Below are 23,367 nucleotides of genomic sequence, written 5' to 3' on the forward strand. Positions count from 1 at the left end.
TTTATTCCAACTCTCACATCCATACATGACTACTGGAAAAACCATAGCCTTGACTAGATGGATCTTTGTTGGCAAAGTAATGTCTCTGCTTTTTAATATGCTGTCTAGGTTAGTCATAACTTTCCTTCCAAGGAGTAAGTGTCTTTTAATTTCATGGCTGCAATCACCATCTGCAGTGATTTTGGAGCCCCCAAAAAGAAAGTCAGCCACTGTTTCCCCATCTATTTCCCATGAAGTGATAGGACCAGATGCCATGATCTTAGTTTTCTGAATGTTGAGATTTAAGCCAACTTTTTCACTCTCCTCTTTCATTTTCATCAAGAGGCTCTTTAGTTCTTCTTCACTTCCTGCCATAAGGGTGGTGTCATCCGCATATCTGAGGTTATTGATATTTCTCCCGGCGATCTTGATTCCAGCTGGTGTTTCTTCCAGCCCAGCGTTTCTCATGATGTACTCTGCATATAAGTTAAATAAGCAGGGTGACAATATACAGCCTTGACGTACTCCTTTTCCTATTTGGAACCAGTCTGTTGTTCCATGTCCAGTTCTAACTGTTGCTTCCTGACCTGCCTATAGGTTTCTCAAGAGGCAGGTCAGATGGTCTGGTATTCTCATGTCTTTCAGAATTTTCCACAGTTTATTGTGATCCACACAGTCAAAAGCTTTGGCATAGTCAATAAAGCAGAAATAGACGTTTTTCTGGAACTCTCTTGCTTTTTTGATGATCCAGCAGATGTTGGCAATTTGATCTCTGGTTCCTCTGCCTTTTCTAAAACCAGCTTGAACATCTGGAAGTTCACGGTTCACGTATTGCTGAAGCCTGGCTTGGAGAATTTTGAGCATTACTTTACTGGCGTGTGAGATGAGTGCAATTGTGCGGTAGTTTGAGCATTCTTTGGCATTGCACAGTATATGGGATCTTATTTCCCCAACCAGGGATTGAACCCACACCCTGTGCATTGGAAGAGTGGAGTCTTAACTGCTGGACTTCCAAGGAAGTTCCAGATTTTCTATTTTTTAAAAATTTTAATTGGAGGCTAATTACTTCACAATATTGTGGTGGTTTTTGCCATACATTCACGTGAATCAGCCATGGGTGTACATATGTTCCCCATCCTGACCCTCCCTCCCTCCTCCCTCCCCATCCCATCTCTCAGGGTCATCCCAGTGCACCAGTCCTGAGCACCCTGCTAATTAAGCAATTTCTTTATTAATTTTAAAACTTTAAAAATTTCTTAAATTTTAATTAAGCTTCGCTATTTCTCTTTTCTTTCTTTTCTTCTCTTCTTCCCTCTTCCTTATTTCCATGTAAAGGATATTTAGGTTGTTTCCATTTTGTCCTCTGCATAACATCTTTCACTGCAGTGAACATCCTAAAGTAAGCCTCATGGTGTTCGCGTGGGATTTTGTCTCTAATACGGAAACCTCAATGTGGAATTGCTGGCTTGAAGGTTTGTCAGACCAGGTCTTGTCTGAGACCACAGGAGGCTGAGGAAGATCTGGGTTGTGGGTGCTGGGTCTGGTTGCTATAGGCAGTGTGAAATGGTGAAAGAGGTCTGCCTTTGACCCAACAGTCTGCTGTGTGAGGCCGTGTTCTCAGACAGCTCCTGGGGGCATTGCCGGTATCTGTAGTATAGGTTTGCTTTTATATGTGAGGTACTGTAGCCATCAAACAGAATGTCCCCCACATGCTGTTTGGCTTCCTCCCTGGGCTTTTCTCCTAGAGCGCTTGGGGGAAGGTCTCCATTGCCTTTGGGATCATGGGGTTGGTAACAGCTTGGGGCTACCTTTCTGGCTCATGGGGAATGCCCTGGTACAGTGGGAGAAATGGAGGCCACTTTGCAGAAAGAGGTGGAGATAAGCAGAGATAAAGCAGAATATAGGGGCGAGGCCAGTGGCCTGAGCCCCTGACCCTGACCATTCTTTCTTCAGTCTTGAAGCTCCTGAGCCTTGTCTCTGGTCCTGAGGCCAACCAGCCCCCTATAAAGCCTCAACTGCTGGACTGGGATCTGTTGTTGCAGATTAGAGTCTGGACGGATGCTAGGAATGGGCTTATGAAGTCATGAGACTTCTGGATGGGCAGAGGGTGGGTCCCCTCGGTTCATACAAGGGTCTCCTCTGACCTGACCTGACTTCCTGACTTCAGGGTCTCCTCCTCCATGCCCCCTTCCAGTCTGCCCACTCTGTCTTCTTAAGCACAGGTCTGGCTTTGTCACACCTTTGTTTACCCCTCAGTGACTACCCCTTGTTCTTAGGGTGAAGGTCATCATAGTCTGGCCCTGTGTGCGAGACTCTGCAGGGGATGGCTTCTGAGCATCACCTTCTGCACTCCCCACGCCTGCACACCTTACACTCTGGCTGTACCAACTTCTCCATGTTCTATAACAGCCATTCGCTCCCTCCTCCAAGCCTTAGCACATGCTGTCTACTCAGCCTGGATGTCTTTTTCCCTTTTTAATACCTTGCTCCCATTCTTAATCCATGGATGACTCCTCTTTCAGGTTTGGAATTAAGCACTCTTTCCTCCAGGAGGCCACTTTACTCCCCTCCTCCCTGCTCAGCATCATTTGTAGCACAGTACCATCCAGTGGTGTGATGATCTGGATCCTTTGGTAGCTGGAGCCCCAGAAAGACAAGCTTCCTGTCCACCGGACACATCACTGTGCTTCTTGCACCTGGCCTAGGGCCTAGTTAGAACTCCTGTGGTTACTCAATGAATGAAACAGGTCCACAGGTGCAAGGCAGGTGAAACGCCACAGCCATGGAAACAAAAACAGACCTGGGACCTAAATCTGATGCCAAACAGATTAGATCCTGCTGGTCTCTTTCCTCCAGTGCAAATGTAATCATTATTACCCACTTCTCTTCGGCAAAAGATAATGTGTTTGATAAATGCGTTATGCAAATATTAATCTTTAATGGAACACTGGGTCAGTAAGACTCAACATTGCACAAATTGTTCTGCCAAATCTGATAGCGTTTCTTTAAGATGCAAATGCAAACATCTCAGATATAGGGCATGGGGGAAACAGAAACACATGTTTAGTGAAATGCTATAAGATGCCAAGCTCGTATCAGGCAGATCCAAATATTAATTTTCTACATAAAGAACTTTACAACTTTTGCTAGGTTTCTTATTGACCTCAGAAACTTTGTAAAACATTTTTTTCTATAGGAAATGGCACCTTTATCTCTGTATACTGATTTTGAATCCAGCAAACTTGTTAAACTCTCTTATCATCCATGGGCTCTTTTGGACTTTCCAAAGAGGCAAACACAGCATATGCAAACGTGGCAGTTTTTGCTTTTCCTTTCCAGTCTGTATACTTTTCATTTCTTTTTGTTTTTAAATGTTCTAGCAAAGACCTCCCATGTTGAATATTAATGATGTTGGCAGCCATCCTTGTCTTGTTCTTGATCTTAATTTTAAAGGGAAAACTTTCAACATTTCACGACAAAATATGGTGTTTGCTGTAGGCTTTTTTGGCAGAAGCTTTTACTCCTTTCATTCCTAGTTTGCTAAGAGTTTTATCATGAGTGAATGCCAGCTTTTTCAAATGCTCTTTCTGCATCTATTTAAATGATCACATGCTTTAAAAAGATCTCCTAATGTGATGAATTACATTAAGTCATCGACTAATACTAAACTAACACCACATTCCTACAAGAAAACAAACTTGGTCATGATATATTAACTAATTTATTCATTGCTGGAATTTTCTTGCTAATTTTTTAAAATACTTTTTGTATATACATTTTTGAGTGAGTGTATTCATTCAAAATTTTGAGTACAAAATGTACTCAATAATTTCCTGTTTTCAGTCTGACTTTGGAGTCAAGATTTTGTTAGTCTCATAAAAGAAAGTATTAGCACAAGACTGAAATGATTTCTGTCTTAAATGTATAGGAGGACTCATAAAACCATGTGGATAAAGTGCTTTGTTTGTGTGAATATTTCTATTGATTCAACTTAATGGTTACAAAATTATAGAGAATTAAAAAATTCTCTTTGGGTCAGTTTTGGTAGTTACATTTTTCTAGGAATATATTCTATTAATCTAAAATTTCAAATTTATTATAAAGTTTTTCATACAAATTTCCATTATCTCTGTAATTCTTCTGGTGAGTTCCCTTTTCTGTTGCTTACATGGTTCATTCATGCTCTTACTCTGTCTATTTTTGTTCAATTTTGCCAGAGTCTTCTCTGTTTTTAAATTTTTTCAGAGAACAACCTTTTGGCTCTACTGATCCTCTCTGTTATATGTGGGACTTAACCTCTCCATGCCTCAGTATCCTCAAGTGATGAGCCATGGGAGATCCTGTTGCCTTCATCAGCGTGCCTGGAGAATTCAGGTCTGAGGTTGCTTTGGCGGTGGTGTCTATCAGGGCAGGAATGGATGATGGGCAGAGAAGGGGAGCTGTATACCCAGGTAGTGAGCAGAGGGGAGGGGAATTTCCTGTGGACCGTGTTGCTATGGATTGAATGTTATGTCCCCCTCCCTCTCAAAATGCATGTGTTGATATCTACTCCCCAATGTGATGGTATTAGAGGTGGAGCCTCATGAATGGGATCAGGATCCTTCTAAAGGAGACCCAGAGAGAGTCCTTGTTCCTTCTGCCATGTGAGCTCACAGTGAGAAGATGACTGCCTGTGAATCTGGAAGAGGGCTCTCACCAGACACCAAATCTGCCGGCACCTTGAGCTTGCACTTCCAAGCCTTTTGAACAATAATGAGTAAGCTTCCATTGTTTATAAGCCACTCAGTCTATGATACTTTTGTTATAGCAGCCCCAAGTAGACTAAGACACATGTGGAAGTCACTGAACCTCTAACAATCTCATTAGGAGCCCTTCTTGGTGGGGAGGGGATGCCAGCAGTTGGTTGTATTGAGCAAGGAGGACCTTCGGGTTAGGGTGGTATACACAAGATCCTCCACAGAGCACATCCTTTTTCAGGGAATGGTGTAGTTTTAATGCACACATTCATTTGTTCCACAGGAGAAAGCTGGTCTATGCAAGCCTGCCATACCTAGGACCTCACAGCTCGGGGAGGACCACAGATAGCACCAGCAAAGTGGGAAATGGCTCCCTCTTTCCTTAAAGGCTTCCCTTCCTCTGCCAGGATCCTGGAGGGGAAGGGGAGGGCATGAGCAAACTTTGTAGCTTCACCTTCCCCATCCCTTCCCAGCTGGGGTCTCTGAACCCTGGTGAGTCTTGAGCTGGGGAAGGGGTATTGGACCTTTAAACGCTGACAAGTGGGGAGACCTTAATCCCACAAGATTCAGTTACAACTGAAGGTGAGTTCAAGGTTAAAGTAACTATGATGCCCATTTGGGGTAAGTTGGGGGCTTAGATGGAGCTCATTTGAAGTCAGGCCTGGGAGAAATGATGCTATTTCTGTTAGTGCACCATCAGATTCTGCCCATTCAGTAAACTGGTAACATATTCACTGTGTATCTTTGAGAAAAAATCAGGCCTGGAGATTCCCATTTATCTCCTTCTAGAAGCTTCCGTCTCTAGAGTTGCTTATAATAGCATACAATTGAGAACGACCCAATCAACCCACCATGAGGAGTTCAGTTATTAAACTCAAGATGGTCTGTTTGGCAGAATGTTACACCATGAGCAAAAATAGCTGTGAGATATGTTATGAAGTTATACTTTGAACCACATGGGGCTTGCTTAAAACCGTAATGCTAAGTTAAAGACAAAACCATAACCAAGAACACACCAGGATACTTAATTATGAGCTAAAAAGAAAGAATACTGGAAGCAGTGAAACAGGAATGTCTAAAATAGTTCTTTGTGGAGTATTGAGGATATTCATTGTTCCTTTAGCTTTAGATACTTTTTCTGTTAAAATAGAACCTACTGTTTAGAATAGTTTTAAATTTGCTAAAGAACTGAGAAATTAGTATAGAGACTCATTAAATGTCCTATACCCAATTTCCCAAGCTATTAACACCTTATATCACTTTGGGATATTTGTTATAATTAATAAACCAACATTTGTAGAGTGTTACTAAAGTTTACTTTATTTGGATTTCCTTAGTTTTTACCTAATGTCCTTTTTCTGGTCCAGAATCCTTTCCAGGATGCCATGGTACATTTAATCATCACGCCTGACTAAGGCTTGGCTGTGACAGTTTCTTAGAATTTTCTTGGTTTTGATGACCTTGACAGTTTTGAGGAGTACTGGTCAAATTTATTTTTGGATGCCCCTTTACTGGAATTTGCTTGATGTTTTCCTCTTGATTGGATCGAAGCTGTGAAATTTTGGAAATAAGACCACAGAGGTAAAATCTCATTTTCATTATGCCTTACCAAGATAGGTATCAACATGATTTATCACTGCTGATGTTGACCTTGATTACCTGGCTAAGGTGATGTTTGCCAGGCTTCACTGTGAAGTTACTTTTCCTCCACCCGCATTTCCACATTGTACTCTGCAAAGAACTCTTATGTGCAGCCCACACTTGAGTAGGCACTATACTACCCCTCCAGGAGGGCAGAATATCCACATAAATTATTTGCAATTCTTCATGGGAGATTTGACTCTTCTCCCCCATTTATTATTCAATCGTTTATTTATATCAGCCTGGACTCCTGGATATTTATCGGATACTTTGAGTTCTATTCTGACTACCTTGTTGTTCAAATTGTTCCAACTTTGGTCATTAGGAGCTTTTTTAGAGGCTCATGTGTCTCTTTGTCATACTTCCAACAATGTGTGAAGTGTTCCAACTGGTTTCTGGCTCAAACTGCTTCGAGGAGAGTTTAATAAATGGATTCTTTACAAAAGTGAGGTTAGGGCAGAGGGCACTAAAAAGGTGGGTTGATGGACTGGCTGCACTCACCTTGAGCAGGGCATGAACTCCATCTATTCCCTGACCTGGATAAGTTTCTGCTTTGGTAGACCACAGTGGCATTTTGAGTCCCCATGAATTAATGTCAATTCGGATTCAGTGTGTAGTCCCCCAGATGAATTCCTTTCCAAGTGCGCATTCATTCTAATAAATGGCTGCAGGTCCCTTTGGAGAAGGCTTGGAGGAAGATTGATGGTATGTGTTTGCACTGATGGTACGAGCCCTTCTGTAAAGGCGCTGAGCATCTGTGCATCTGCACCTGTAGCTGATTAAGGTCTTGAAACTGAGCAAGAAGGCATGACCTTCCACTGTGTTGAATAAAGTTAGGTTTATGGCTATCAGACCTAGGATTTTGGTTTTCTGGGGGTTTTGCTTTTTTCTCAGAGCAGGAACTACTCCAGTAGACTGCTCATCTGTTTCTTTTTTAAGGAACACATGATCACTTAGCCACCACCAAGCACCCCTGCAGGACAAGGGAAGGCAACCTCCTTATGGTCCTTTTCAGTAGATATTCCCACCTTGATTTGGGCCTCTGTTCCTCTCCTATACCATCATCCCCACTGAAATTCATGAGCCCATCTGAATAGCATCTTTCACCCAAGGTTATGTCTGTTTTACAAAGGAGAACAACCATGAAGCTTTTCAAAGATGCAGGAAGGGATCCACACTCCCATCAGTAACCAGTTTCTCAGTGCCTTATTTTCTTCTGGGTGTTCTTACTCAGCATATTTGGGAGTGGGTGTGCAGGTTGCACACGATAAGGCACGCCCAATAGTCTTATCTTGTGATGGTTTTGGATTCCCTCTTCCACATCATAATCTGTTATTCTTCCACATTTAACCTCTGTGAACCTGTGAACCTGTGGCATCACAAATTTAGACCATCATAAACACAACTTCCAATCAACCAAACAAGTAAGCTGTTAGGACCACCTCCACTTGCATGAGCTAAACCAGTAAATACAGAATCTTTGGTAAATGCACCCATATCAATGAATTGAGCCAAATTTTGTGTTAGGTTTCCTCCTTAGAATACTACCTATAGAATCCTCTCCTTCTACATATTCTCCAGTCTGCTTGATCATATGTTAGCAAAGTCTTGCTTTTGTTGTGGAAGCTCTTTACTCCTGGGTCAGAGTCTGTACTGTCTCTCTGGAGCATGCTGAGATTTGATCATAATGATGGGTCTAATGGCAACAGGGGATGATTGCCATGGCTCTTGAGGTGAGTGAGCCTCTCATTTAAAGCATCTGCCCCAGCTAAGTCTATCAAGGGAATATTTAAGCAAAGGACAGCTAGTGTCTTCAGGCACTGGAGGGGAAGCTACTTTCACTGCCAAATGGATTCTCACAGGGACTTGGGAGTCAAGATTTTTGTTTCATTTAGGTTCAACCAGCTGCTTTCATTCAAAGTTTCAGGATCCCATTCTTCCCTAAGAGAAGTAACTCCTCAAGGACCTTTCTCATGAGAAATTTGGCAAGTCCATAGATTCAGTGGATATTGAAATTCAGCATCCTGCCTCATTTCGTATTGGATTTTGGGGCACTATCAGCACTCTGGCTACAAGAAAGAAGAGATTTGTTTAGAGCTGTCATAACTGAAATTTAAAAGGACTGAGATTCTAAATATTCCAGTTTCCCCAGGAGGATCCACTGCCATGGCTATAGTCTTCATCATTCCTGTAACTGTCAAGTTTTGCTGCCACCTGGGCTCCTATGGCACTTGCTTCTGATGGTACTCCACCACATCAACCACAGGTGATGGCTTGATTAATCATGATGCCACTAATCAATCCATTAACCATGGATTCCTAGCAACGCTTTCCTGTTAGGAAGGAGCTTAGCACTGTGTTCAAACCCAAGGGTACAACCAAACTCATTCCAAGATTCTCATCTTTGTGGGTCTATCACCTTGGATCACACCTAGTGGTAATTCTTCATCAGCCAGAACCTAAGCAGGAGACAGTGACCGCCCTGGAATAGGATAGGGAAAGTTTAATATAAGTGATTATTAACTATAACTGAGGATTGCCTGTGCGTACGTGCTAAGTTCCTTCAGTTGTGTCTGACTCTATGACTCTGTGGACTATAGCCTACCAAGCTCCTCTGTCCATGTTATTCCCCAGGCAAGAATACTTCCTCCAGGGGATCTTCCTGATTCAGGGATCGAACCTGCATCTCCTGCATTGGCAGGCAGGTTCTTTACCACTAGCTTCACCTGGAAAGCCCAAGGATTGCCTGCCAGGGGGTAAAAAGCACTCTAAGAAATGCAGGAATAGCAGACATAAAGAGCAGCCACTATAGCTACGATTCCATGCAAGGAAGGAATGGATATGAAAGAACCTCCCCTCCACTTTATTGTCCCATTAGGGTCCAGACCTAACCAGAGAGAACATGCAGTTGCCCACTGGATGGCGGAGGAGTTTGTTGGGGTGGCGTGACAGTGGAACTTGTTGGGGTGCTAGTAAAACTGCCCACAGGGAAATGTCAGGCCCAGGACCTCGCTGGCAGCTGCTCATCACTGGGTATTCCTTCAGGTGCAGTACTGGCCTTTGCACCCTTGGGAGCGATTAGAGGAGGGCACACTAGAGCCAGGATGAAAGGTCTCCTTTTCCTCCTGTGTTCCCCAGTGCCAATTAGTGACAAAGATTACCATCGTACCAGCTGGCAAGGGAGATGTATTCCAGCATCACACAAAGGTAATGAGGGATTTGTTGCTGAGAAACAATACGTGGATAAATACGCTACACCATTGTGTGACCTTGGGCAAGTCATTTCCCTTCCTCTGAGCCTCGGTTTCCTCATCTGTAAAGGGAGAAGTTACTACCTTCTTGCAGGTTGCTATGAGGACTGAGATAAGCATGTCCAATGCCCCAAACACAATCGGTGCTTAGTAAGAGAACACAAGTTGGCAATCGGCTCTGCTCCATATTTTGAGAGCTGGTCGCTGGATTGCTCCTCTAATGAGGGTATTCCGCACTCCTATCAGGGTGCTTCTTGGGCTCTAGAGTCCTTGACCAGGAGCTGAAGGGAAGAAAGCAACAGAGCACAATGAGAGAGACAGGAGACCTGAGTCCAGCTCCTCCTTCCTCTTCTTCACCTGCTGTGAATCCTTGGGCCACTTACTTACCCTCTCTGAGCCTCAGTTTCCTCCTTCCTCTCCTGCCAGATTCCCCCCCGCCCCGTCCCTGCTAACCCCATGACCCTGGACCCTGTACTTAGTCAAGTGTACTGGGAATAGCCCTGACCTGCCCCCTAGGAGAGGTGGAATCCAGCCCACCTTTGTCACGAGCCTGTTGTGTCCTTGGGCAACTGTCTCTCCCTCTCAGAGCCTAGCCTTCCCTGTCTGCCGTTGCTCATCTCAGCAGACAAGCACCACCCAGTGGTATCACCTCACTGCAGGGCAAGCCACTGCAGGGGGTGGGTGGCATTGAAAGGCTGGGCACATACGCAGTCCATGGTTAATTACTCCGGCTTCTGTTTACTGCCTCCCTAATTCCCCAAGCAAACATCTCCATTACAGGGAGTAATTTACTGGCACCAGCTTCCACCATGAGGGGTAGAAGCTTTGAGACGTGCTCCCACTCCAGCCCCCACAGCTTGGGGGTGGGCGAAGAGTGTCTCGGGACCTTGGGGCTCTCAGGCTGGCCCTTCCAGTCCTCTGCACACTCCAGCTTCTTCTGGGAATCCGCAGACTCCTGCCTGAGTGTTATTGCATTAGCCCGGGAGCCCAATGGACTTGGCTTCTGTACAGCTCCACCCCTGACTCTCTGTATGACCTCAGACAGGGCACGCAGGTGCCTTGTGCACAGGAGGGGCCCCCCTCTGCAGCACCCCCTGCCCGCAGCACCATGCAGCTCTCTAGAGTCTCAACGAGAGGCGCTGGAAGTGGGCTCAGCTTCGGTCTCCCCACCTGGAGGAGATGCTGCCTTAAGCCCTCTGGTTTGTAAAGCGATGGGGCTTCGTGGCACATTCCTGGGCCACTTCAGAACCAGTGTCCTCTGGAGCAGGTGCTGGTTGAGGGAGAGATTGGCCTGAGGTTGGAGCTCTGGGACCAGGCGGCTTCTCTCCCGGCAGACTCGCTGGGAATTTCCCTAGGCCCAGTTGGTGAGAGTACCACTCCAGCAGCGTCTGGTTTGGGGATTTTCTCTGAGTCTAGCCCCAGAGGGTCTGGAGGCTCCCCCGACCATGCATAGAGCCTGATCTGGGGAGATGGTGCCTTGGCCAGCCCAGCACGAGCCCGGATGAAGCCTTTGATTCATGAACTGTTGGATTTTGGTGGATTTAGCGACCCAGTTTCCAATTGATTTCCAGAGGGAGGGAGGATGGATTTATAGCTCCTAAAACAGGCTTGCAGCCTCGCGGCAGATCTATGCCAGGCAGTGGGCAGAAAGTTATTGACATGACCTGGGACCCTGGGAGGGAAAGATAATGAGGTTCAGGAAAATCCATCTGTGTGGGGTTCATCCTGGGCTGTCTAAGATGTACCTCCTCCTTCTGATGCGTGTGTACAGCTTTGCAGATGCTGAGCGGAGAGGATGGAGAGAAAGTGGGTCCTTCTCCCCTTGCCTTCTGGTTCACAGAAGAAGCTCTGGCTCTGCAAAGGATAGAAGTTTGCAGAGTGTCCAAGAGACAGAGTATGGAGTTCGAAGATCTCCAGAACCCTGGGGGCTGGCTGCCTGTTCTCTCTATAGGCCCCTGCTGGCCCCCTGCCCCTGCCCCCACCTTCCCTCAGCTGTGTGTGTGTGTGTGTTTTAGTGGCTCAGTCATGTCCGATTCTTTGTGACCCCATAGACTGTAGCCCACCAGGCTCCTCTGTCCATGGAATTCTCCAGGCAAGAATACTGGAGTGAGTTGCCATGCCCTTCTCTAGCTGGGGCCCATCAATTACCTTGCAGCTTCAGAACAAGGAAGGGAGGAGGAAACTGGCTTTGCTGTGGGTTTGGAAATGGGGAGCCCTGGGTTTGAATTCTAGATGATTCTTTTCTTTCTGGCTGTGGGACATTGGATCAGTTCCGTGTACATCCCGGGCCTCACTTCTCTCACCTGTGAAATGGGAGATATAGAGACATCTCTCTGAGGATGGCTGTGAGCTGAGATGAGGTGTAAAGTGGGCAGCGCAGCCCTTGACCTGTGGTGGGTGGCATGCAGTCCTGGACATGGCCGCTTTGAGTTAAGGGGCTGACTCCAACAGCCATTCTGTGCGATTCTGGACATATGCCTTAGTCTCTCTGAACCTCAGTGGGCTCCTCTATAAAGTGGGGAGAATGACACAGATCTCAGACATGACGGAGGGACTTTACAGGCCAAACCCTGTGCTGCATGCTTTACGTGCACAGACCTTATAACAATCCTACAAAGGAGATAACGTTGTTAGCCCCAGTTTACAGGTGAGGAAATTGAGGCTCAAATGGGAAAGAACTTGCTCAGGGTCAACTAGGAAGTGGTGGAGGCAGGATGTGAACCCCGGGATTCTGGCCCCAGACTCACACTCTTGCCTGCTCCCTGGGGATCTCAGGTTCCCCATAGACAAAAGTGTAAATGGGTTCTGCCAACTGTAACGTGCTGTAGAAATGCCAGACGAGGTCACCTTCTATGGAATTGAGAACTTGACTCTTATCAGTTTGCGCTGTGCTCTGTACACTGTTAAATAGGATTATAACCATAACCAACATTTCTTGGGCACTATCTAAGTGTCAGATGTCATTACAACGCTACATTATGCTGTTCATTAAATCTGCTGAGAGGCTGAAATCATAACTCTCACCTCATAGATGAGGAAATCGAAGGTGAGATGGTAACAGCTTGGTCAAGGGCATACAGAAAAGGGGGATGTGAACCCAGGTCTTTCTAACTCCAGAGTCCAAGTTCTTACCTGTGAGAAAGAGCCACTACCGACTTTCTTACTAAATGTCAGTGCATGATTCAGAACTCACTGCTGTTTAGGCTGAGGTCAGAGGTGGCATGACTGGGGCCTGGAGGGGGTGGACTACACATTGAGGGTGGAGAGGTGGGCAGGGCTGACCTGCCCGCTGGTCCAGAGAAGGCGCTGGGGAGACTGAACTCAGAGAGCACAGTGAGAGTGGGGCCTGGCTGAGGGTCCAGCCCCAGCACTCAACCAAGAGGACAAAAGAGGGGACTTTAAGCATCACTTATGTGGTTAGAAGATGCTCACATGGTCACAGGCTCTAATGCTCCTTGAGGAGCATTTGCTATCCCGTTAGCTGGTTTCTCTCTCTATTAAGAGGTTGTGTGTGTCCTCATAATTCAGGGTCACTGTTTTATCAATTGGGTGTCTCTGACCCTATAACCAGGGAGTGATTTGTGGTTTTTCTCCTTATATTTTCTCAGTTCTATTGACTTGCTCTTCTTCATTATCCTGCTGGTAATTCTTTTCAGGAGTGTCCATTGATTTCCATATTGAAATACTTCTTGTTGCCTTTTCTGATGAGAATCCTGTATCATGTGTCGTCACATCAGGGTGAGGGAATTTGCACTTATTGTACTGTAAAAACAACATCAATACTTGACTGGGAAGGCCTGTGTACCCTCCTCCTGGGGATGCTTGCTTTAGTTCTTCAGGCTATGTTTTTACCTCTTAGTGAAATTTATTGTTGATAACCAGACATGATATATCAGGTCAAAGGGACTCAGGTAAATCAGGGTTTAATGGGAGGTTTTATGTGTAGCTGGCTGGGAGTTAGGCTGTGTTTACGCTTGCTGTAGTCCCAGTATCAGAGGATAAAGTTTCCTTCGTGTCTTTGATTTTGTCTCCATTGTTGTCTTGGATTTTCCTAGAGCCTCCTCAAAGAGGGTCTGAGGCTTGCTGTCCTTTTAACAACATTATTATACAGGAACCCTGTTGAAGTGGTGGTGTCTAGGGGAGGGGAAGCAGTCTATAATCCTAGGATTAGGTCTGTCTTTCAGGGCCTGTGAGCTATTTATCTCCTTTCCCCCAGGTAGTTAAGCTTTGGTAACATAGGTTCTCTTGAAGCAGCCTCCTGAAGGAGAACAGAGTATTTTTAAAATATGCTCTGGGCATTTTAAAAATGGTTAGTTCCCCTTCCCCTGCTGGAGGCAAGAGAGGATTTTTCTTCTGTCTTCACATTGAGAACCTTATGGGGCTCCCAGAAGTCAAACTCACAAAAGTGTGGGTGTCCTCCTTAAGATGTGACTTCTCGTAGTTTTTAATTTCCAAGCTAGCCTACAGTGAGACACCAGCAATACATCATGTATAAAGTGCTCCTATAGTTGCTGGCTCCAGGTAAGGGTTTCTGTCCTTGCTAATCTGTAATTCTAGGTATCTGCTTGTCTTTCCAGGTTTCAAGGTACCAATTTTTCTGTGACTTCAATACTCAGCTGAATCTAAGAAGATGATTGTAGATTTTCAGTTTGTTCAGCCTTTTTTTTTTTTTATTGTGAGGATGGGAATGGTAACTTCCAAGCTCTCTGCAGTAATTTTTTCAGCATGCAGACCTCATATATGTTTTGTTAGGTGTATAGGTAAATATTTCATTTCCTTTGGAGATTGTAAATGTCAGGTTTTAAATTTCAGTTTCCACATGTTCCTTGTTAATATGTAGAAACATAGTTAACTTTTGTCTGTTGACTTTTTATCCTGTGAGCTTGCTGAACTTAGTTCTAGGAAAGTTTTGTTTTTGTTTGTTTTAGATTCCTTGTGATTTTCTATGAAGAGACATACCATCTCCAAATAGAGACAGTAAAGGTCTGTATATTCAAAGCTATAGTTTTTCCAGTAGTCACATGTGGATGTGAGAGTTGGACCATAAAGATTGCTCATCGCCAAAGAATTGATGCTTTTGAGCTGTAGTGTTGGAGAAGACTCTTGAGAGTCCTTTGGACTACAAGGAGATCAAACCAGTCAATCTTAGAGGAAATCAACCCTGTATATTCATTGGAAGGACTGATGCTGAAGCTGAAGCTCCAATACTTTGGCCACCTTATGTGAAGAACTGACTCATTTGAAAAGACTCTGATGCTGGGAAAGATTGAAGGCAGAAGGAGAAGGGGACAACAGAGAATGAGATGGTTGGATGGCATCACTGACTCAATGAATATGAGTTTGAGCAAGCTCCAGGAGATGGTGAAGGACAGGGAAGCCTGGCGTGCTGCAGTCCATGGGGTCACAAAGAGTCAGACATGACTGAGTGACTGAACTGAAATGTATTTTATTTATTTCAAATCTGTGGGCCCTATATTTATTTCTTGTCTTATTGCAGTGGCTATATATCCAGTAATAGCAATAGGAATGATGAGAGTGGACACCCAGCTTTGTTCCCAATCTTAGGGGGCAAGCAAAGCATTCAGTCTTTCACCATTAAGTATGATGTTAGCTGTGGGATGCTTGTAGTTGCTCTTTATCAAGTTCAGGAAGTTCACCTATATTTCTGGTTTTTTGAGTTCTTTTTTTTCCCTTTTGCCATGAATGAGTATCTGAATTATGCCAAATGCCTTTTCTGTGTTGACTGATATGATTATATGATTTTTCTTCTTAAGCCTGTTAACATTCTATATTACATTGATAGATTTCTGAATGTTGTACTAGCCTCCAAAACTTATGATAAACTCCACTTGGTCATGGCATATAATTCTTTGTATGCATTTTTGGACTTGATTTGCTAATATATCTCTCTACGGATTTTGATATGTTGTGCTTTTGTTTTAATTTGTTTTCACTATTTTTAAAAATTACCTTTGAGACTTCCTCTTTGGTCCATGGATTATTTAGAGGTATTCTGTTTAATTTCCACATGTTTAGAGATTTTCCTGTTGTGTTTCTGTTATTAAGTTCTAAGGTAATTCCAAACTGGAACACATTTCTAATTTGATTTCACATTAGTCAGATAGCAGCATTATTTTGATTTTTAAGACATATTGGTTTGTCTTGGTGAATGTTTATTGGGTACTTCAAGACTGTGTATTCTGTTGTTGGGTGTTATGTTCTGCATAAATGTATAGGTTAGTTAGATCTTGCTGAGTAATTATATCATTTAGATTTTCTGTAGATTTTTTTCTATAATCACATTTCTTTCTTGCTTATTTTACTTCTATTTCTTTGCTGAGATCTTCTAATTTTTCATTTGTTTCAAGAGAATTTGTAATTGACTTTTGAAACATTTTAAGTTGGCTGCTTTAAAATTCATGTCAAATAATTCCAGCATCTAATTCATCTTGGTATTTGGCATCAGTTGATATCTTTGCTCATTTAGTTTGTAATTGTCTTGGTTCTTGTTATGTTGGATAATTTTCTGTTGTACCCTGAACATTTTGTTTACTCTGTTAGAGGAGTCTAGGCAGTCTAGACCCTATTTAAGCCTTTTATTTTAGCAGACAATCACCCTGTTTGGATTTGGCACATGGGTTCTTGACCTACAATTGTGGGCTGTGGTCCCAGTGGCAATTAAGTTATCAGAGTCATTGAGGTTTGCTTGGTTTATCTGATGCTGCCGTGGTTCCCACTAGTTCCTTCTACAGCTGCCTGATAGGATGTCAGGGGCTTCCCTAGGCCTGCTGTCGGGGGCTGGTCAGGTCCTTCTACTGGTGCTTTCTGGCTGCCCTGGGGTCTCTGTTAGGGTAGTAGAGTCTTAGACTCCCGGGCATACAGAGGCTTCCTGGACTGGTGTACTTGTGATCGAGTCCCTTTTCCTCATTCTGCTCACCCACCCCAACCCTAGGAATGTTTTGACATGGCTTACAAAAAATGAAAGCTTCCACACTTCCAGCTATTTCAAACTCAGTGGTGTTTGCAACAGATCCCTCACTCCATCTTTGAGAACATATCAGCATGTGCTAACTGCCATGACTCAGGTAGCGACTGATACAGGGGTGTCAAAGGGCATGATACTTGGCAGCAAGAAGCAGGGATTGTACATGCTGACATCAGAACATTATCTAATTGACCACTGTAAGATATCTGTCTGTGCAAGTGTCAATAGGGTGAGTTAAATTACTTCAGTTACTTAACCTCTCTTGACCTCAATTAAGGGCTTTGGAGCTACTATTAGATGCAAATCCCTGCTCAACCGCTCATTAATTGCTGCAATATTCACACACCTTAGTGTCTCTGAGTCTGTTTCCTCATCTATGCAACAGGAATGAGGAAACTCCCACCTCCTAGGCTCTCAAATGTGATGCTGATGTAAAATGTTGAGTGGAGCGAGGGGCATGCGGTTGATCCAGCTCAGTAACCATCGGCAATTATCATCATGAGTATCCTGATTCCACGCTAATGGGGGTGTCTCTCTTAATAGTGATAATGAAATAATAATGAGGCTTCTAATAGTACTAATAATGTTGCGTTCAGAAAATAAACTGGATCAGACCAGTCAGAATCTGAATCCTGAGGCCAGTACTTACTCACTGGGTGGGACATGGGACAACATACTTAACCTCTCTGAGCCAATTTCCTCATCTGTAAAGTGAAGAGAGTGATGATACCTAATTTGTAGATCAGTCATGCAAAGGGCTTAGCATAGAGCTTGGAAAGCACTAAGCACTCAATAAGTGTTGGCCACAGTTTGCCACGAAGGCAGAGATCTTTGTGTTTTGTTCGTGGCTGTACCCTGTCTTCCTAGGGCCTAGAACAGTGGTGCTTTGTCCTGACATGGTGTGGCCTCAGCCAGGCTGTCGGCCCTTCTGGTCCAGGGCTGCATCTGGTTCTTTACTGTGTCTCCAGAGGCCATCTGGGAGCCTCACTCCTGCTCTGGGCAGCTGAAGAGGCTTGATCATTGGTACCAGGGGTAAAAAGTTGTCTGAGTCACCTCCCACTCTGTGTTATTTCGGATGCACCGTTCCCTCCCTCTGTCTCTGTCTTTGTCTCCCTCTTTCTCTCTCTCTCTCTCACACACATGCGCAGCAGCTGGAATTTCTACTCACAGTCCCTTCTGAGCTCCTTGCATTTTCCATGATTTTCTGCTCTTGAGGGTGGCAAGGTGTCTGGAGGGTCCCCTTCACCAATGTTTCTCTTCTTTGATGCCTGAGATTCTTAGTGCCCTTTTGTTAGAACCTGGAAGATGCTGCCAGCCTGGGGGACCAGGCACCTGCTCCTTCCTCCTCCTCAACCAATCACTCTGCAGTGAGAGGAGATTTCAGGGCCTTTCCTGTGTGCAGTTTTGATGGGCAAGGCACAGACAGCACAGGTGCTGGGATGTTGGTAAAGACAGAAAGAGCATGAGGGTCAGGAGAAAGTGCCAACTTCCACCACTGTCCACCTCCCCTCAGCATGTCATCCTGATTATTGGGTACCTTTGGTTCAGAACTATTGTGGGTCTTATTGAGGAGTATTAGTCAGCTAGCTCCAGTACTCTTGCCTGGAAAATCCCATGGATGGAGGAGCCTGGTAGGATACAGTCCGTGGGGTCGTGAAGAGTTGGACACAACTGAGTGACTTCACTTTCACTTTTCACTTTCATGCAATGGAGAAGGAAATGGCAACCCACTCCAGTGTTCTTGCCTGGAGAATCCCAGGGACAGAGGAGCCTGGTGGGCTGCCGTCTATGGAGTCGCACAGAGTCGGACACGACTGAAGTGACTTAGCAGCAGCAGCCGCAGTCAGCTAGGGCTGCCATAACAGAATACCATCCTGGGTGGCCTAGGCAACAGAACTTCATTTTCTTGCAGTTCTGGAGGTTGGAAGTCCAAGATCAAGGGGCTGGCAGGGTCATATCCCCTGAAGCCTCTCCCTGGGTGGCAGATGACTGTCTTCTCTCTGGGTCTTCACGTGGCCTTTTCTCTGTGTGCACACCCCTGGTGTCTTCTCTTTTTACAAGGACACCTGTCATATGGGATTGGGTCCCCACACTTATGACCCCATTTAACCTTAGTTACCTCTTTAAAGGCCCATCTCCATGTGTAGCCAAACTGGGGATTAGTTAGGGCTTCAATATATGAAGGGTGGGGGGACACAATGTAGCCCATAACAGGGGATCAGAGCCCCCAGGGAAGGTCTGTGGGGTCCTCTGAGCCCTAGGACAGTACCAGTATGACTTTCTTTCATTAACCTCTCATCCCTCCTCCCATTGCTTCTGAAGGTGTATGGTTCGGGCCTCTCATTTCACCCTTGGAGAATGAGGCTCAGAGAGGGTCAGTGACCTGCCCTAGGTCACAGTGCACATAGGGAGTAGCTCTAGGACATTGGAGCCTCCTGATCTGGCCTGCGCCTTTCCCGGATGCCAGTGGTCAGAACTGCAGGACTGGTGGGCAGCTGGCACTGGGCTCTGCGGCCTTGGGGACCTGATGTCTGTACTGAGGGCGCCTTGGCGCCAAGAGACTGCTTTGTCTCAAGTCTGGTTTTTATTTTTCTCTCTTAATGATTCCAATTTCAGGAGCTTCTTTGTCTGTGTTTTTATTCTCTTGTCTTTCATTTCGCTTTCTCGCTGGGTAATCTGAGGCTTGCAGGCAGCTAAGTATGACGTGTACATTCCAATGAAATGCAATAAAATATAATTGAACATATTTCTTTCATGTCTGAGGAGTGGATTAATCTCCCTTGCACGTCCTATTTCCTCTGTGCTCCCTCTGATTTTTCATCTTAGTATTTTCCTCTCCTTTCCAGAGTCTCTGGGATCTGAGGAGCCCTGTGGCCCCTGCTTTTTGGAGATACACAAATGACTCTGACATTACAGCCTCAGTTTTCATGAGCTATAGGTGATGTTCTCAGAGAAGAGGAGAGGAGCTGCCAGATCCACATGGGTCTGGGAGGGACACCAGCCCAGGGGGTGCGGGGGCACAGGGATTGCTGCTCAGCATGGAGAGTATCCATGGGCAAGACTGAAGGATCCTCTGTGGATGAACCTATTACTTATGCAGGGGTCCCTAAGTGACACCCTCTTGCCTGCACACACACTGGCAAAAGGCAGGTCCTTCTTTGTTACAGCTCTGGAGCTGAGGCTGGATGTTTGTGACCATGACTTTCAGCCAAAAGTGAGTCCCCGGTGAGTGGAGGGATCAACAAGGAAGCCCTGGACATGTCTGTGAACAGTGGGTTCAGCTCAGGAGGAAAGTGTTTCTCAGAGTGACACTCATCCTCAGTCCCCCATACAGCTGCAGGGGCTCCTGGCTGAAGACGGCATCCCCCCAAGTCCCTGGCTGTGGCTCAGGTCCCCGGCCACCCCTTCTTTCATCCTGTGGTGCTGTTTTGCTTTCCAGACACCTTCTCTGAACACAGCAAACTCCACCAATTCTTCTCCCTTCATTACTTCCTCCCACCTACAATGTGTCAGGCCCTTTTCTGGGGGCTACAGCAGTGAACAAAGCAACGACACCACCTGGGCCTGAGCTCACATCCCAGTGAGGGCACAGACACTTGCCAAATTTGACCTGGAAACTGTCCTGTGACCAGTGTGCCCAGGACGAGGTTCCCAGGGCTGAGGAGCCTGTGCCGGCGTTTGACTTTGGCAGAAAGGTTAAGATGCACTTCCCTGAGGACAGGAGGGGAAACTCTGGGGAGAATGGGAAGAAGTGTGTTTCAGGCCATGGGAACAGCATGTGCAAAGGCTCCATGGTGGCAGGGGAGGGGTGGTGAGGTCAAGGCTTTAGTGGTGGTGTCTGAGGCTGGATGAAGGTGTGATGAGAAAGGAGGAAGCAGGTGAGGCTAGAAGTGGGGGACTGGGCTGGGCCCCACTGTGGGGAGCAGTTGTGTCCTCCTCCTGAGAGCACCAGGTAACTGCCAGAGCTTGAGAGGCCTGTGCAGATTTCTGCGGTGAATCATTTTTTGCAGCCTCTGAACAGGAGCAAAACGTGGGTATGTGGTGAGAAGGAGCCTGAGGAAAGGTCCAAATGGGAGATGATGGAGTGGAAAGAGGCAATGGAGTTGGGGAGACAGGACGATGGCAGTGTTTTGGGGAGGTGAAACTGGAGGTGGATTTGATGTGGGCTGCGGGGAGGGAGAAGAAGGGATAGAGGATGGCCTCAGGGCTCCTGGTGGAGGGTGAAGCCTCCAGTGCAGTCAGGACCCAGAAGCCAGGTTTGGGGGAAGATCATGGGCACTGAGGCAGCACCTCTGGTCTTTCCCATCCACAGCTTCTCGTCCCATCTCTTGTCTGCCCCTTCCCTCCCCCTTGTCCATTTCAGATCTGGAACAGCAGCTCAGATCTGGACAAAGTATCGAGACCCCTTGGTCCCATCCTTTAGGAACAAGGAGAAGAGGAACCCCAGAGAGGGAGTGGGATTTCCCAAGACCACTCAGTGATCTTGGGCAGAGCTGGAGGAGTTCCTAGAGAAGAGTGTTCCCTGCACGTGGTGCCCGCTGCCCCCCACCCCCGCCCCCAGACATCATAGCTAGGGGCTGAGGCTCTGCCTTGCAGGCCTTGGACTAATGGCTCCATCAACCCCTCAATCGATAGCTGAAAAGACACTGTGGTTAAGGTGCAATTTTTCCAGATGTTTCAAAGAGAAGTTGACGAATGGGTCCTGTCATTTCCCAGGAGATTTTAGATTTCCTTTTGCTTTATTATCTGTTTTTTCATTTTTTTTGTGACCGCTTCTCTAATACAGGGATTCCCTCTCTCCTGTTGCAGCTGGAGTTACCGCAGAAAACTCCTCCTCCTCTCAGGATGTGCCCTGGGTCGGCTGTGCCCTGCAGGGCTGGTGCCTGGAGGTGGTGGAGGCTCAAGGCTGCTTGCCTCATCTCCTCTGGTGCCCTGTGGTTTTTGCTGCCCCATCGGGGGTGGCGGAAGGGGGTGAGCTCCCTGTCACTGGAGGGGGGCCCAGAGACTAGACAACATTTGGCAGGGAACTGAGGCATCAACCCCTGGACTGGTGTATGACTGAGACTTCATCTTTGCATTTCCCCCCAATTCCACCCTACACGGGACCCCAACACCAAGGTGGAGACGGAGGAGGAGGGGGAGCTGATGGTTCCCGTGGGGGAAGGTAGACCTGGGTTTGGTGCTTCAGGTTCCAATTTACCCCCTCCTTCCCCATCTCCTCCCCTAGTCCCCTCCCAAGGGTTGGACTGTGTTTTCCTCATTTCACTGATGGGGAAACCGAGGCTCCAGAGAGGTCAAGTGTGGTCATAAGCAGTGGAGTCGGGGTGTGCCTGGTTCTTTCCCCAAAGCCCGACTGTCTGCTTGAGAATAAAGGCTGCTCTGAAGTGAGTGCTCACCTTGTGCCAGACTCTCCCTGAGACAGAATAGATCCTATTCTCTCCACTTTTCAGGTGAGGGACGTGAAGCTCAGGGAGGTTTAGTTACTTGCCTGGGGACACACAACTGTGTGAGCCTTGGAGCTGTGGTACAATCCCAGGTCTGTCATTCTTAGCGTCTGCGCCTATAACCACTGCAATGAACTGTCCCTCCTCCCAAAGTTCTTCCTGAGATCCAACCTAATTCCTCCACGCTGACCTTCATCAGAGCAGCTAGTGAAGGTTAGGACTCCAGGAGCAGTAGTGTAAGAAACAGGTTATAAAATTCTAGAGGACAAAGAGTGCTTCGTTTACTTTCCTCTCTTACCTCCCTTAAGAATCGCTGAATGAATGAATGAATGAGTGAATGAATGAACACACAGACCCTCTCCGGACTGACGGGTAGCGGTGGTCAGGCTGATAGGTTGGGAGTCTACTTGGAGCAGATGAGTGCTTCCCCTTCCATAGCCAGCAATCCCAGTGGTGGGCTCTAGCTGAGATCTGGGGGCCCCTGGGAGAAGGATTCAGTCACCTAACAGTAAATGCATCCTGGGGTCCTCACCTTCAGTAGCTGTTGAGTAATTTAGCTTCTCTGAACGTCCCTTTGGGCCCCAAAAGCTGCTCTAGTTTCCAGAGGCCCCTGAGAAATTCAACCATCCCTGGGGTCTCACCCTGAGGCCTCTGAGTCAGTGCCTGTAAAGAGTGAGGACAGGGTTCCAGGACAAGGTGTGTGAGTCTTGGAGGTGGGATGCGGTGACTGCGGAGTAGCTGGGGTAGGGGGGAAGGGATGAGTGCATTTAAGCTACTAACTACTACTATCCACGTGCTGATTGTTTAACACATGTGTTGGGGGGCCTTGTCCTAACCTCTTTCCGTATGTTAACTTGGCCCACAGGACAACCATATGAGCCAGTGCTGTTATTACTTCCACCTTTCAGAAGAGGAAACTGAGGTGCAGAGAGGGGAAGGGTCAGAACTGGAGCTTTGAATCTTGAAGGAGACACACAGAGGGAGTCCACGCCAGCCTGGCACAGCCCATCGTCTCGTCCTGCCTACCCCAGGCCCTGGTGTGAGCTGACTCCGTATCTGGGTAATTGACAGGACAGAGCCCCAGGTCTCTCCAAGGGGAAGGAGCTGTTCAAGGGCATAATCTCAGTCAGGAAGGCATTAACACTGATCCTGGTTCTGCTTGTAGAAATCTGTGTGTCAGGCCCGTAAATCGCCTGTTTAAAGGGCTTGTTCCTCCAGGCGGTGCTGTCTGCACCTGGGGAGACCCTGAAGCTGTGTATTTACTAGGGGAAGGGTTGGGGTTGGTCCAGAACAGATAGAGATGGGAGGAGTTTGCTGTCCAGCCCCAGTCA

General features: G+C 46.4%; 1 long non-coding RNA gene across 1 annotated transcript; it reads right to left on the minus strand.

Moving 5' to 3' along the window:
- Positions 1-6,014: 6,014 nt before the first annotated feature.
- On the minus strand, positions 6,015-12,115 carry LOC145540829 (uncharacterized). The gene is made up of 3 exons (XR_014078570.1): positions 11,911-12,115; positions 11,353-11,461; positions 6,015-9,888 (listed from the first exon to the last, which is right to left on the minus strand). It is a non-coding gene; the product is annotated as an uncharacterized LOC145540829 (long non-coding RNA).
- Positions 12,116-23,367: the final 11,252 nt, after the last annotated feature.

This window comes from Giraffa tippelskirchi, chromosome 3 (genome assembly GCF_054371585.1).
Source record: "Giraffa tippelskirchi isolate mGirTip1 chromosome 3, T2T-mGirTip1v1.2.pri, whole genome shotgun sequence".
Taxonomy (NCBI): Eukaryota; Metazoa; Chordata; class Mammalia; order Artiodactyla; family Giraffidae; genus Giraffa; species Giraffa tippelskirchi.